This window comes from Ursus americanus, chromosome 27 (genome assembly GCF_024610735.1).
Source record: "Ursus americanus isolate L20-20 chromosome 27, mUrsAme1.1.p, whole genome shotgun sequence".
NCBI classification, from domain to species: domain Eukaryota; kingdom Metazoa; phylum Chordata; class Mammalia; order Carnivora; family Ursidae; genus Ursus; species Ursus americanus.
This window is the reverse complement of record NC_142153.1, coordinates 6783665-6800045: the sequence shown is the minus strand read 5'-3', so window position 1 is coordinate 6800045 and position 16381 is coordinate 6783665. Positions and strand designations below refer to the sequence as shown.

At 35.9% G+C, this 16381-nt stretch overlaps 1 protein-coding gene across 1 annotated transcript in view; it reads right to left on the bottom strand.

Moving 5' to 3' along the window:
* The window catches only part of ZMAT4 (zinc finger matrin-type 4), a 344133-nt gene that overhangs the window by 220925 nt on the left and 106827 nt on the right, over window positions 1-16381 (bottom strand). The window lies entirely within an intron of this gene.

The following is a 16381-nucleotide window of genomic DNA, read 5'->3' as shown; positions in this document are numbered from 1 at the left end:
GTCTCATTTTCACTGTGTACAAAATGAACATAATATTTATTAGGGTTGCCGTGAGAATCAAATGAGGCAGTGTGTATGAAAAATTGCAATCCACATAATGCTTAACGTGTCTCACCAGTGAGGGCACCAATCCTGAACTCGGAATCTACAGTGCTAGGATAGGAATTCTCCTTGAATCCATAGCTACCTAATTCTGATCCCCTAACCCCTTCCTTTGCTCAGGGCGTATTTCCTTCTTCTCCAGGCCTTGGTTCCACTTTGCCTTTACTTACAGTTGGGGACCAGCCAAACTCCTGCGTGATGGCTTGCCTTCATGGATTAGTGACAAAGGCAAAGTGATTTTCAGAGAACACACAGCAAATTGCAACTTGTTTACAGGATATGATGTAACTCCCTCTGCCTGGTTTTCCTTCTTTATCACTTTTTTCATTCCTTTATTTTACTTCTAAAAAACATGCTTCTAAACAGTCCTTGAACACTTTCAAGGACTTTAAATGGGTTTAAAAGTGCTAATGGAACATGAAAGATATTACAGATGTGTAAAAGTACTGAAGTGTGATTTTGAAATGTATTTGTAGCCATTTCTAGGTTGCATTGTAAGTTGTAATCCAGGGTTACCTGGAGCCTTGTTTGCCTGTGAGATTGGTAGGACGTGAAATAGAGACCTCTATGGACCTGTGCCAGATCATTTCAACAGCACAGTTCAGCTTCTGCATGTTTTTGAGAATGATGCAGTGCAGACTAGTGCAGGTTTTTTGTTGTTGGTTTTTTTTTTTTTTTTTTTTTTTTGCAGAGAACTATGTTGATTACTAAAATCTGTATACATTTTCTAGTTTTGTTGGTTTTTTGGAGGCAAGGGGTAGTGGAAAAGTTAAGAATACTGCTACAGTCAAAAAAAGAAAAAAAGAACATTTAAAAACCTGCAAGATTCTGAATGTGGTCACAGAGGCTGGGCTGGGGAACTCAGTGACAGGTAATTTAGTAAAAAGACAAAGCAATACCAGTGTGAGCTCAAATGTGGCTGAAGTGGACTTTCACTGTTGCATTTGTTTCCATAGAAGAATGGATCACAGTACCCAACACCATCGATCTGCTCAAAGCCCTGAATTCCTAGAGAACAAAATCGTGGCAAAATTGGAAATCTCATAATGTGGCCTGTTTTGTGGTTGGATTTTCTCTTTGCTAAAATATTACATTTCTTTCTCAAAAAGACTCTTTCCAGCATAGGCGGAGTTCACTGGGTTATTTAATTGCAGTTTGACAAATCTTGTAGCTGAAAAGAAAAGGGAAGTATAGGGTAAGCTCTGCTGTGAAGCCATTAGTGATGAGAGATGTTGGGATCTGAGCCTTATTAGGGATTTTGTTCATTAAAGACCTGTTTTTCTCCCTCAGTTTTCCCAGCCTCCAGTTTTGGTGGAAGGACTGACAGCCCTCCAGGTTCTGCCTGTGCCCTTGTGTATGGGTGAAGAAAATAGCTTTGGAAAATCCCACCTCATTCTGGAATGATGGTGGAGGCATTCTAGTTAATCATTTAGCTGCTTCCCTGTTGCCTCTGTCCTCCTGCTGCTTTTCCCTGGCTGCCAGGGCTGGACCCAATGCTTTCCCCACCCACAGGCCCACCCTCACTGAGGACAGGACCTAAAAACCCAGAAGACAGTCTACTTCTCAGTGACAGGATTGTGGAGCCATATCCTTCCAGTTAGACTGATTCAAACCCAAAGCCACTTCCAAATGATGTCGGTTGTCAAGGAGAAAGAGGTTGTTAGCAGATTGTTCCCAGGTGCCCTACAACTCTCCTGCCTCGGCCCTGGGGCCTTCAACATCAGGATGCAGCTTGGCTAGTGAATCCTCTCCTTTCTTCCTGGCATCCTCACCTCTTCCTCAAGGTGGAACTCACTGAGTCACCCACAGCATCTTCATCCAACAGGCTCCACTCAACCCCTTACCTACCAGAAATTGCTTGAACTTTGGCATGGTAACCTCACTCTTTCTAATTTATTCTAAAAGCAAACAAACAAACAAACAAAACCTTCCCACAAAGAGTTAAACTTAGATTTGAGCAAAGATGTTCTTTGCAGCATTACCTAACTAGGAACAGCAAATCAGGGAGGCAGTTACATGTTGAACAAGAGGCTGGTTAGAGCAGCCGCTGGATGCCCTTATGTTCAGTTGGAAATTGAAAAAGTGCTTTCTACATAATGAATGCTGAATAAAAAAATGGTAAAACAAAAATTGCTTGTGTACTGTGATTAAGATTCTATAAATATTTGTAAGCATATCAATAAGAAGTGAAAAAGAAAAAGAAAAACAAGCATAATTTATTAGGGTAGAGAAAGTATGAATGATTCTCATTCTTTATTTCTACAACAAATTTTCCCTTACCATGAAAGTAATAACTTCACAATGCTCAAGCCATTGTAGTTCCTCAATAAGTCTACTTTCTACTCATAATGATTGTAATTAGTAAAATACACACTGATCTGGAATCTGTTTATACTCACATGTTCATATATGGATATAGTTGACCACATTTCCATCTACCCTTGTTAATGTCTTACCAACAGTCAAAATGCATTACATTTTTTTCACTACAATACTTGGTGATTCGATAAGCTCACTTAACCCAAGAGCAATACACATTACTTTAACTTTAAAAATTTTATTTTGGTACATGTACATGCCACAGTAAGTATGTGTCCTCTTCACAATGTGGTCATTCCACTTCCTGTGTATAAATGAAGATTATGGGCACAGTGGGCAAATGCCACCCAGACAACCAAACTGGAGGGAAAGCCACTTCTGAAATGCATTAATGTCATCCAAATAAATATGAACAAAAACAAATCCCCATGATTTTTTCAAAGATTTACTAATACCTAAAATATGCACTCCTTTTAAGAGTTTAAAAAGGCAAATTGCCAACTGAAAGGAAATGTAAGAAGAAAAAAGTACCTTACATGTTAAATGTATATATTACAGGGTTTCAGGGAAGAAAAGGGCCATTTCTTTAAGGGAAAAACCATGAAAAAGAAATTACAATCTCTCTGGCTTGCACCGAAAGTCAGTCCCTGGCTCTTGCATTAATATTTGCATTTTAAGCAAAAGTCATTACTTTCATTCAAACCACATCAACTTTAAGCTTCCCAGATAGGCCAGAAATTACCAACTCTTCCATTTTAATTAAAGCCTTTGCCCCTGATGCTGGGCATTGTGCAGGGGGCAGACCTATCTGCAGATTAGTTTCTTCGGCTGAAACAATCTCCTGGCACTCCAAGAAATAGTCTAAAGAGGAAATTTAGGCCAGCCTTCACTTTGGGGGGATAAAGAACAAGACAAACCTCTATTTCAGATGTATTGTGTGAAAGAAGGGGGTGGACCACATCGAAATAGAATGGCTTTGTGCTTCACCTAAATAGCCATCTTCCATTATCACATACCCTTAAAAAATTCACAACTTAAATTTGCTTCCAACAAGGCTACTGGTTTCTGGTCTCATAAAATGTGAAGATAACAAAGTAACTTAGTATTTGCATAATGTTCCAAAGAGCATTCAAACCCCTTTGACATTTACCATCTCATTTTATCCTCAAGTCACATTTGTGAGGCTAGCAGGAGAGGTGTTATTTCAAATAAGCTTTAAGATCCATTCCTGATTTCCTAGTTAAGTCTTAACCGTTTTATTTCATCTTAGGTATCTAATTATACCTCTTCCAGAAACCAGCTAAAATAAGGCAGACTATAAGGAAAAGGGAAAACCTGAAACAGACTGATAATTACAAAAGAGTCATTCTCACATGCCACCAATTTTGAGCTCTTTCTACTCATTCTAGGGTGAAGAAGAGCCGATTTAGGGAAGGACAACAAACACCAAGGGTCTAACTCCCCAGCTACCCAAGAATGACTCGTGGATGGGAAATGGGGACTCCACCTCGCAGGAAGAAGAAGGCACCCTGGCACAACCCCACTTTACACTCCCAGGTTGAGGGCCTCAGGTCTGAGCCCTGGAAAAGCCGGGGCACAACATCACTAGGAAGTCAAGGTAAAGTGCAAATTTAAAAAAAGAGAAAACCACAAATGTTGGAGATCCCCTCTGATGACTGAGACTCTTTTCCAGAGTGACGTATCTCTCCTTATTATCACAGGAAGGAGGCTGGATACAGAAACTCCCTATGCTTAGAGTGGAAGATGGGCTCAGAAGAGAAACAGCCCCAGTGGGGAAGAAATAAATGTCCTCTGCTGGAAGTGTCCAAGGACCCAGGTTCCAGGCCTCCTACATGGGCTACTGAAATGGTCCTACAAATGGATCAGATCAGAAGATCCTGCAAGCTTTCAGATGTACCATGAAAGGATCAAAGGCCAATCCTTACACACTAGGAACTCTGTTCTGCCAAGAATCAGTGGCACCTAGGAAAAGCTTCTATAACAGAAAAGAAGACTTCGGAAAACTCTCAACGAAAAGACATAAAGCAATCATTTGCAAAATATTTCCTACAAAAAATAGAAATACATTTTAAATGGCACATACTTCATTTAATTCAAGAAAATACAGACTGAGGGTAAAAGCTAAAAGATGAGATAAGACAGCTGACTGAAATAAAGATATACTGCCTGAGTTAATAAAGAAAGGACATTAAAAATATGGTTTCATTTCGAAGGTCTTTTACATCAGTACAAGAGCAGAATCAACACTGCAGATCAGTGTGGAAGTCAACATAGAGACACTTTCTAGAATGCAGAGGAATAGGATAAAGAAGTGGGGAAAATGATACTGGAGATATTACATATGAAAGATCAGAACAAATGGACAAATAGAATACAATAGAATAGAATAAAAAGTCCCAAAACAGACCCAATAATTTGGAACCAAAGAGAAAACTAGAAATATATATATATATATATAACTTTGTCATTGGAAAGTTTTCTAAACAACAAAGCAAAAGAAGGACTGATAGTAGCTTTAAAAAATAGGTATTTTTTAATCTGAAATACATGTAAGATATAAACCATAAAGTAGGAGAAATATTTGCCATATGTAAAATAAAATGGTTTAATGCCAAAGATATAGTACTCTAACAAATTTATTAAAAAATATTAAAATAGGCAAAAGATATAAATAGGAATTGCAAAAAGCAAATAGCTAAACGACATACGACAAGTTCATCCAAATTCTACCTTATAATTTTTAAACTAAAAAATATTTTGTGCCACTAAGTAGACAATATTTACAAAATAAGCATACCTATATTAGTGAAGATACAGGAAAATGAAGATTCTTGTACATAGTTACTAGGCATGTAAATTGATATAAGCTTCCAGGATAGAAATTTTGCAATATATATTCAAAACAGAAAAAATTGTTCAATTCAACAATTCTACTCCTATGAATTGATTTTAAGGAAGCACAAACAGGTATTGCCATTTATTTATAATAGTGAAATTGAGAAAATAAAGTATCCTAAGAGGGATAAATATTATATCTATATGATAGATTACCAAAACTGCCATCAAGTTTATTAATAATATCGATGACATTTTAAAAATCTATGAAATAATATCAAGAAAAAAGTCACTTTCAAACAAGAACATAAATGATGCAAAATTTTTTAAACAAACAAAATATATATAGAGATATAGATGTAGATAGATATAGATATAGATAGTACATGTGCACATAGACATAGAAAAAGTCTAGGGAGAAACATACCAAAGGGGTAACATTGTTTATCACGGATCACAGGTGATCTCAATTTTTCTTATGTATGCTTTGAAATCTTTTTTCTGTCACCATATGACACTATTACAATACCATTGACTATATTCCCTATGTGATAGCTTTTACCTGCATGACTTATTTATACCATATCTAGGAGCCTATACTCCCACTCCCCTTCACCCATTTTGCCCATCACACTGCCCCCTCCTGGTCTGGCAACCACCAGTTTCTTCTCTATATTTATGGGTCTGTTTCTACTTTTTTGTTTGTTAATTTGTTTTGTTTTTCACATTCCACATATAAATGGAATCATATGGTATTTGTTTTTTCCACCTGACATACTTCCCTTAGTATTATATCCTCTAGCGCCATCCATATCGTTGCAATGGCAAGATAGCATTCTTTTTTATGGCTGAGTAGTATTCCATTACACACACACAAACACACACACACACACACACCATCTTCCTTTTTTATTCACATATAATTAACATACAAAGTTATATTAGTTTCAGGTGTACACTATAATCTCCGTACTCACCAAGATGAGTATAATCCTAATCCTCTTTATCTATTTATTGTATTGTGTGTGTATATATATATGCCACATCTTCTTTATCCATTCATCTATTGATGGACACTTGGGTTGCTTCCCTATCTTGACTACCGTAAAAAGTACTGCAATAAATAGGGGTGCATGTAAAGTTTCAAATTAGTGTTTTCATTTTCTTTGAGTGAATACCCAGCAGTGGAATTATTGCATCATATGGTAATTCTATTTTTAATTTTTTTGAGGAACCTCTATACTATTTTCCACAATGGCTGCACCAATTTGAATTCCCAGCAACAGTGCATGATGGTTCCTTTTTTTCCACATCCTTGCCAACATTTATTATTTCTTATCTTCATTCTGACAGGCATAAAATGATATCTCACTGCAGTTTTAACTTGCATTTCCCTGATGATTAGTGATGCTGTGCATCTTTTCACTTGTTTTCCATCCCTATGTCTTCTTTGGAAAAATGTCTGTTCATGACCTCTACCTATTTTTTAATTGGATTATTTGGGGGTTTTTGGTGTTGACTTGCAGAACTTCTTTGTATATTTTAGATATTAACCCCTTATTGGATATATCATTTGCAAATATCTTCTTCCATTCAGTAGGTTACCTTTTTGTCTTTTGATGGTTTCCTTTACTGTGCAAAAGTTTCTATTTTGTTGTAGTCCAAATAGTTTAATTTTGCTTTTGTTTCCCTTGCCAGAGGAGACAGCTCTAGAAAAATGTCAAAGAAATTATTGCCTATGTTTTCTTCTAGGAATTTTATGGTTTCAGGTCTCACAGTTAGGTTTTTAAGCCATTTTGAGTTTATTGTGTATGGTATAAGAAAGTGGTCCTGTTTCATTCTTTTGCGTGTAGCTGCCCAGTTTTCCCAACACCATTTGTTGAAGACATTGTCTCTTTCCCATTGCATATTCTTGCCTCCTTTATTATAGATGAATTGACCATAAACACATGGGCTTATTTCTGGACTCTCTATTCTGTTCTATTGATCTATTTGATCTATATGTCTATTTTTGTGCCAGTACCATATTGTTTTGATTACTATAGCTTTGTAATATATCTTGACATCTGGGATTGTGATAACTCCACTTTTGCTTTTCTTTTTCTATATTGCTCTGGCTATTTAGGGCCTTTTGTAGTTTCATACAAATTTTAGGATTATTTGTTCTAGTTCTATGAAAAATGTTGTTGGTATTTTGATAGGGACTGCATTAAATCTGTAGATTGCTTTGGATGGTATGCACATTTTAACAATATCAGTTCTTCGAATTCATGAGTATGGAATATCTTTCCATTTGTTTGTGACTTCTGTTTGTTTCATCCATGTCTTAAAGTTTTTGGAATATAGGTCATTCACCTCCTTGATTAAGTTTATTCCTACTTATTTTATTCTTTATGGTGCTATTGTCAATGGGATTGGTTTTTAAATTCTCTTTCAGCAACTTCATTATTGGTGTAGAGAAATGCAACAGATTTCTGTATATTAATTTTGTACCCTATGACTTTACCAGATTCGTTCATCAGTTCCAGTAATTTTTTGGCAGAGTCTTTACAGTTTTCTGCATATATCATCTGCAAATAATGAAAATTTTACTTCTTTCTTACCAATTCGGATGCTTTTCTTTCTCTTGTCTGATTGCTGTGGCTTGGACTTCCAGTACTATGTTAAATGAAAGTGATGAAAATGGTCATCCTTGTCTCGTTCCTAATCTTAGAGAAAAAGCTCTGTTTTTCACCACTGAGAATGATATTAGCTGTGAGTTTTCCTATATGGCCTTTATTATGTTGAAGTATGTTCCCTCTAACACTACTTTATTGAGAATTTTTATCATGAATGGATGTTGTACTTTGTCAAGTGCTTTATTCTGTATCTATTGAGATGATCATATGGTTTTTATCCTTTTCCTTGTTAATGTGATGTTATATACTGATTGATTTGTGAATATGGAACTACCCTTGCATCCCTGGAATACGTTTCATCTGATCATAGAGAATGATTTTTTTTAACGTATTATTAGATTAGGTTTGCTAATATTTTGTTGAGGATTTTTGCATCTATGTTCATCAGGAATATTGGCCTATAGTTTTCCTTTTGTGTAGTGTCTTTATCAGAGTAATTCTGGCCTCATAGAATAAATTTAGAAACTATCTTTCCTCCTCTATTTTTTGAAATAGTTGAGAAAAATAGGTATTAACTCTTCTTTAAGTGTTTGGTAGAATTAACCTGTGAAGCCATCTGTTCCTGGGCTTCTGTTTGTTGGCAATTTTTTTATTACTGATTCAATTTCATTGCTAGTGATTCGTCCGTTCAACTTTTTTTTTATTTCTTCCTGATTCAGTTCTGGAAAGTTTTATGTTTCTAGGAATTTATCCATTTCTTCTAGGTTGTCCAATTTGTAAGCACATAGTTTTTCATTATATTCTTTTATAATCTTTTTATTTGTGTGGTGTCAGTTCTTATTTCTCCTCCTTCAGTTCTGATTTTATTTATCTGTGCTTTCTCTCTTCTTTTCTTGATGAGTCTGGCTAAGAATAAGCTCCTGGTTTTATTGATCTGTTCTATTGTTTTGTTGTTGTTGTTTAGTTTTGTTTCATTTATTTGTTTTAATCCTCATTATTCCCTTCCTTCTACTGACTCTGGACTTGGTTTGTTCTTTTCCTAGCTCCTTTAGATGTAATGTTAGGTTATTTACTTCAGGTTTTTTTTTTTTTTTTTTTTTTTTTTTGCTTTCCTGAGGTAGGCCTGTATTGCTTTAATCTTCCGTCTTAGAACAGATTGGCTGCATCCCAAAGATTTTGGACTGCTGTGTTTTCATTTTCATTTGTCTCCATGTATGTTTTTTTAATTTCCTCTTTGATTTCTTGGTTGACCCATTCATTGTTCAGTACCATGTTTTTTAATGTCTCCATGTATTTGTGTTCTTTCCAGATTTTTGTCTTGTGATTGGTTTCTGGTTTCTTACCATTGTGGTCAAAAAAGGTGATAGCATTTTAATCTTTTTTAAATTTATTGAGACTTAACCAGAGACGTAAAGGATCTATATTCTAGAAACTACAAATCACTCTTGAAAGACATTGAAGAAGACACAAAAAGATGGAAAAATATTCCATGCTCATGGATCGGAAGAATTAACATAGTTAAAACGTCTATGCTACCCAGAGCAATCTATACTTTCAATGCCATCCTGATCAAAATACCAAAGACATTTTTCAAAGAACTGGAAAAAACAGCCCTTAAATTTGTGTGGAACCAGAAAAGGCCCCGAATAGCCAAGGAATTGTTGAAAAGGAAAACAAAGTTGGGGGCATCACACTGCTGGATTTCAAGCTGTACTACAAAGCTGTGATCACAAAGACAGCATAGTACTGGCACAAAAACAGACACATAGACCAATGGAACAGAATAGAGAACCCAGAAATGGACCCTCGGCTCTTTGGGCAACTAATCTTTGACAAAGCAGGAAAAAAACATCCAGTGGAAAAAGACAGTCTCTTCAATAAATGGTGCTGGGAAAATTGGACAGCTACATGCAAAAGAATGAAACTTGACCACTCTCTCACACCATACACAAAGATAAACTCCAAATGGATGAAAGACCTCGATGTGAGACAGGAATCCATCAAAATCCTAGAGGAGAACATAGGCAGCAACCTCTATGACATTGGCCACAGCAACTTTTTTCATGACACATCTCCAAAGGCAAGAAAAACAAAAGATAAAATGAACTTGTGGGACTTCATCAAGATAAAAAGCTTTTGCACAGCCAAGGAAACAGTCAATAAAACTAAGAGGCAGCTCATGGAATGGGAGAAGGTATTTGCAAATGACACTACAGATAAAAAGACTGGTATCCAAGATCTACAAAGAACTTCTCAAACTCAATACACAAGAAACATATAAACAAATCATAAAACTGGCAGAAGATATGAACAGACACTTTTCCAATGAAGACATACAAATGGCTAACAGACACATGAAAAAAAGTTCAAAATCATTAGCCATCAGGGAAATTCAAATCAAAACCACACTAAGATACCACCTTATACCAGTAAGAATGGCAAAAATTGACAAGGCAAGAAACAACAATTGTTGGAGAGGATGTGGAGAAAGGGGATCCCTCCTACATTGTTGGTGGGAATGCAAGTTGGTACAGCCACTTTGGAAAACAGTGTGGAGGTCCCTTAAAAAGTTAAAAATTGAGCTACCCTATGATCCAGTCATTGCACTACTGGGTATCTACCCCAAAGATACAGACATAGTGACGAGAAGGGCCATATGCACCCCAACGTTCATAGCAGCATTGTCCACAATAGCTAAATCGTGGAAGGAGCCGAGATGCCCTTCAACAGATGACTGGATTAAGAAGATGTGGTCCATATATACAATGGAATATTACTCAGCTATCAGAAAGAACAAATTCTCAACATTTGCTGCAACATGGACGGCACTGGAGGAGATAATGCTAAGTGAAATAAGTCAAGCAGAGAAAGACAATTATCATATGGTTTCTCTCATCTATGGAACATAAGAACTAGGAAGATTGTAGGAGAAGAAAGGGATAAAGAAATGGGGGGTAATCAGAAGGGGGAATGAAGCATGAGAGACTATGGACTCTGAGAAACAAACTGAGGGCTTCAGAGGGGAGGGGGGTGGGGGAATGGGATAGGCTGGTGATGGGTAGTAAGGAGGGCACGTATTGCATGGTGCACTGGGTGTTATACGCAACTAATGAATCATGGAACTTTACATCAAAAACTAGGGATGTACTGTATGGTGACTAACATAATATAATAAAAAATATTATTATTAAATAAATAAATAAATTTATTGAGAGTTGATTTGCAGCCTAACATGTGATCTATTCTGGAGAATGTTCCATGTGCACTTGAAAAGAATATGTATTTTGCTATTTTTGGATGAAATAATCTTAATATATCTGTTAGGTACATCTGGTTCCATGTGTCATTCAAAGTCACTATTTCCTTCTTGATTTTCTGTCTGTATGATCTATCCATTGATGTAAGTGAGGTGTTAAAAGTCCCCCCAATATTACTGAATTACTGTCAGTTTCTTCCTTTGTGTCTGTTAATTGTTGCTTTACGTATTGAGGTGCTCCGATGTTGAGTACATAAATATTTACAATTGTTATTCCCCTTGTTGGATTGTTCTCTATCATAAAGTCGTGTCCTTGTTGGTCTCTTGTTACAGTCTTTGTTTTAAAGTCCATTTTGTAATGTCCTCCATACTATTCCTTATGTTCCACAAATAAGTGAAACCATTAGGAGACGGAAGGGAAAAATGAAAGGAGGTGGAGATCAGAGGAGGAGATGAACCTTGAGAGACTATGGATTCTGGGAAACAATCTGATGGCTTTGGAGGGGAGGGGGGTGGGAGGATGGGTTAGCCCAGCGATGGGTATTAAGGAGGGCACATATTGCATGGAGCACTGGGTGTTACAAGCAATGAATCATGGAACACCACATCAAAAGCTAATGATGTACTGTATGGTGACTAACATAACATAACAATAATAAAAAAAGAATAAAGCCCATTTTGTCCAATATAAGTATTGCTACCCTTGCTTTCTTTTAATTTCCATTTGCATGGTAAATGTTTTTCCATTTCTTCACTTTCAATCTGCATAGTCTTTAGGTCTGAAATCAATCTCTTGTTTTGTTTTGTTTTTGCATCCATTCAATCACCCTATGTCTTGACTGGAGCATTTAGTCCAATTACATTTAAAGTAATTATTGCTAGGTAAGTACTTATTGACATTTTGTTACTTATCTTATGGTTGTTTTTGTAGTTCTGTGTTCTTTTCTTCTCCTGCTCTCTTCCCTTGTGGTTTGATGGCATTCTATAGTGATATGCTTGGATTCCTTTCTCTACTTTTTGCCTATCTATTACAGTATAGCATCTTCTTTATCCATTTATCTATCAGTGGACAATTGGGTTGCTTCCATATCTTGGCCATTGTAAATAATGGTGCAATAAACATAGCGTGGCATACATCTTTTTAAATTAGTTTTTTTCATTTGCTTTGGGTAAATATCCAGTAGTGGAATTACTGGATCATATGGTAATTCTATTTTTAATCATTTGAAGAAACTCCATACAGTTTTCCACAGTGGCTACACCAGTTTACATTTCCACAACAGTGCATGAGTGCTCCTTTTTTTCCCACATCATCACCAAAATTTGTTATGTCTTGTCTGTTTGATTCCAGTCTTTCTGACAGATGTAAAGTGATATCTCATTGTGACTTTAATTTGCATTTCCCTCATGATTAGTGATGTTGAGCATCTTTTCATGTGTTTGCCATCTGTATGTCTTCTTTGGAAAAATGTCTATTCATGTGTTCTGCCCAGTTTTTAATTGGATTATTTGTGGGTAGAAGGGTTTGTTGTTGACTTGTAGAACTTCTTCGTATATTTTGGATATTAAGCCCTTATTGGATATATCATATGCAAATATCTTCTCCCATTCAGTAGGTTGCCTTTTCAGTTTGTTGATTTTTTGTATGTTTTTTTTTTTAATTTTCCAAATTCTTTAAGAGATCTAATCATTCCAGTAATGGGGGGGGGGAATCACAGTTTTAAAGATTAACTTCAGCACTCATGATTTACAGTTGTAATAGTCCTACCTTAATATGAGTATAATAAGTCTCAAAAAGATCAAGAGACTTGCTCAAGATCCCACAACTTATAAATTCTCAGAGAATGGAGATTATATCTATTTTGTTCATTGTTGTTTCCCCTTCAACTATCACACATAGTGCTCAAAAAAGGTTTTTCAGTTGAGTGACTAAAGGCCTGGATGAAAGAATGAGGCAAACCAGAACAAGAGCCCAAGACCCTTGATTAATTAAAACAACAGTTTGAAAGTGGTATGTACTTAATTGTTACACATTCCCTTCCATTCTAAAATGAAATCAAACCCATCAATCATGTTTCCATCTCTGTACCCCATTGCTGCAGTGCAGGTTAGAGAGAAGCACTGAGCCTGCAGACCAAAGAGAGTTCTAAGCAACAACTACTGCAGACATTTTGCTGAGTGTGCACATTGGAGGAAAACTCTCAGCAGGTAAATTGATGAAGATTGTGCATGAAGCATAAACCGAAGAAACTAAGGAATTGCTGCAACTGGTACAAAAGTCAAGATTCAGAGTAAGTCATATTGCCAAGGACACCATGGCACATACAGATCCAGCTTATTGAGGTAGAGGAGGTTTGGGAAAGGACAGAGTCAATTCCTCCACTGTTGCCAAGAATTCCCCATTCACCAGATGCTGGCTTGGTAAAGTCTCATTTAACTGTGGTCAAATATGTAAGCTGTTGTAGCCTAGGGTAATATGTCTCTTAGTTTTTACTTATTGTATCTTGGGCATTTGTGCTGTATAGACTGAACTATGTCCCTCCCAAAATTCATACTGAAGCCTTAATCCTCAATGTTATTGTATATCAAGATAGGGCCCTTACAGAGTTAATTAAAGTTGATGGGGTCAGAAAGGTAGAGCCTTAATTCAGTAGGAATGGTGTCCTTTTAAGATGAGGAAGAGACACCAGGGAGCTCTTCTTTCCATATGCACAGATTAAAGGCCTTGTGAGGACACAGCAAGAAGGCAGCCTTTCTGTAAGCCAAGGAGAGACACTACCAAAAACCAACCCTACTGGCACCTCACTCTTAAACTTCTAGTCTCCATAACTATGAGAAAGTAAATATCTGTTGTTAAACCATTCTATAGTATTTTGTTATAGCAGCCTGAGCTGACTGAGACATGTGCCATCCTCTCAACTAAATGCTTTCTCGGAGACTTTCTTCTTATATACAGTAGTCAGTTCATTTTTCAAAAGCAAAGTTTCTAGCATTATGTCATTTCATTTTTTCTGAAATATTTTTTGAAGAGCATTTGAAATGAGAATGCCTATCTTAAACAAGCATTAGGAAAAATTAATTTTTGTTGGAGAAAAGTGTATATAGTGGGATGTGCAATATTCATGACTGTGTAAAAACATGTTTGCATTAAATCTGTACTTCTGTCTGCCTACACAAGTGACTACATCAATGCATTACAATTTTAAATCAAAGTCTTGCAACTCAAAAAATTATTTTACCACCGAAGTGCGGAAGAACCATTTTTTTGTGGTGTGAGGATAGAGCTAAATATGTCTCCATGATGTCTGCACATTTTAAGCAGAATCACATGAAAAATAAGAAAACACTGGAGGATAAATAATATGGTATACCTCATCTAGACCTCTCTTTTGCTGTTTGGGGAAAAAATGATATTTCCCCAGAAGCCCTTTGTAAAGAAGTTAAAGTTAGAGATGAGGAGAAAAATAAAGCCAGTGTGATCAGTAATTAAAGTCAGGGAAGACTGAGTGATTTGAAGCAACAAAGCTATAAAATCCTTCTGAAATGTGAAAGCATAAGGAACATGAGCCAATCTTGGGCTATCATTTCCCAAGGTCTCTTGGTTTCCCATATAAAATTCATGTCTGGAATGAGAAAAATTTTAGCACCTTATAAAAACATCACTGTGGGAAGTCCTCCAAGATTAACCCCACCACTACCATGGACAGACACTAGTGTAGTTTCCACCTGTTTGGAGTAAGGTTTAGTCTGGGGAGAAACCAAGGTAAGATAGAGTCTCTGCCCTCATGAAATGGAGGACTAGCTGAGAAAAGCAGGACAATCACCCAGACAACGACAATAAGGGCAGCAGAAGGAAGGCACACATCTGGCCTCTTTACACTGTCTAACATTTTCACATTGGATTCTCTTTTTACCCTAATATTTTATACTCTTTGGCATGTACCCTAAAATTATTCTCAAGTAGAACTCTGTTTTTATGACTGAAAACTCAATTTCTTGTTATTTTTATAATTCTGATCCATCCCTACAATGCACCTTTAAAAGTTCTGCACACAACAGTCTCTCTGTAAATGCTTGTTAACTATTTACATAGCCAGGTGAGAAGAAACTTTTTGTTCTATAGTTTGTTTTTGTTTTATAGTCCCACTTGCTTATTTTTGCTTTTGTTGCCTTTCCTTTTGGTGTCAAATCCAAAACAAAACAAAACAAAACACACACACACACACACACACACACAAACAAACAAACAAACAAAGTTTTTGCCAACACCAGTGTCAGGGAGCTTATCCTCTATGTTTTCTTCCAGGAGTTCTACAGTTTCAGGTCTTGTATTCAAGTCTTTACTCCATTTTGAGTTGATTTTTGTGTATGGTATATGATAGGGACCCAATTTCATTCTCTTGCATGTGGCTGTCCAGTGTTCCAAACACCATTTATTAAAGAGATTATCCTTTCTCCACTGTATATTCTGTATACATTTATAACAATGTATGGCATAATTGAAATTTGATAAAGGAGTAGAACTTAAATGTTTTTATATATATTATATGTATATACTGTAGTTGTATGTATAGTTATATATTATGTTTGTATATTATATTTATACATAATACACATTATTAGTTATATGTATTTATATATACATTATATATATGTATAATATGTGAGGTGATAGATTAATTAACTAGGTGGGAGAAAATCCCTTCACAATGTATAAGTACATCAAATCAGCATGATGTACACTTTAAATATCTTATAAATTTATTTGTCAATTACACCTCAACAAAGCTGAAATAAATATAACATGAACTCAATTAGGTCTCAGTGTAAACACAGCAAAAGTAAAAAAAAAAAAAAGAAAGAAGAAAAAGAAATAAAGAAAGGAAGAAAGAAAGAAAAAAAGAAGGAAAGAAAAAGAAAGAAAGAAAGAAAGAAAGAAAGAAAGAAAGAAAGAAAGAAAAGAAAAAGAATTTTAATGGACTAACAAAACAGTAGAATATCTGCCTGACAAAGAGATTCCCTAACTGACAAAAAAAGTTTTATAGCTTTATATTTTAAAGTCAGGTTCCTCTGGTGTACTTGAAATGAATATAATGTCAAAAAAAGGAATCAGCAAATTTATTAGGAACATTTCTCAGTGTAAAATAATATTCACAGAATGACATATCCATTTCTCCCCACCCTACTGTTTCCCACAATGTTTGAGCTAAATTTTTGCACATGAAATTAA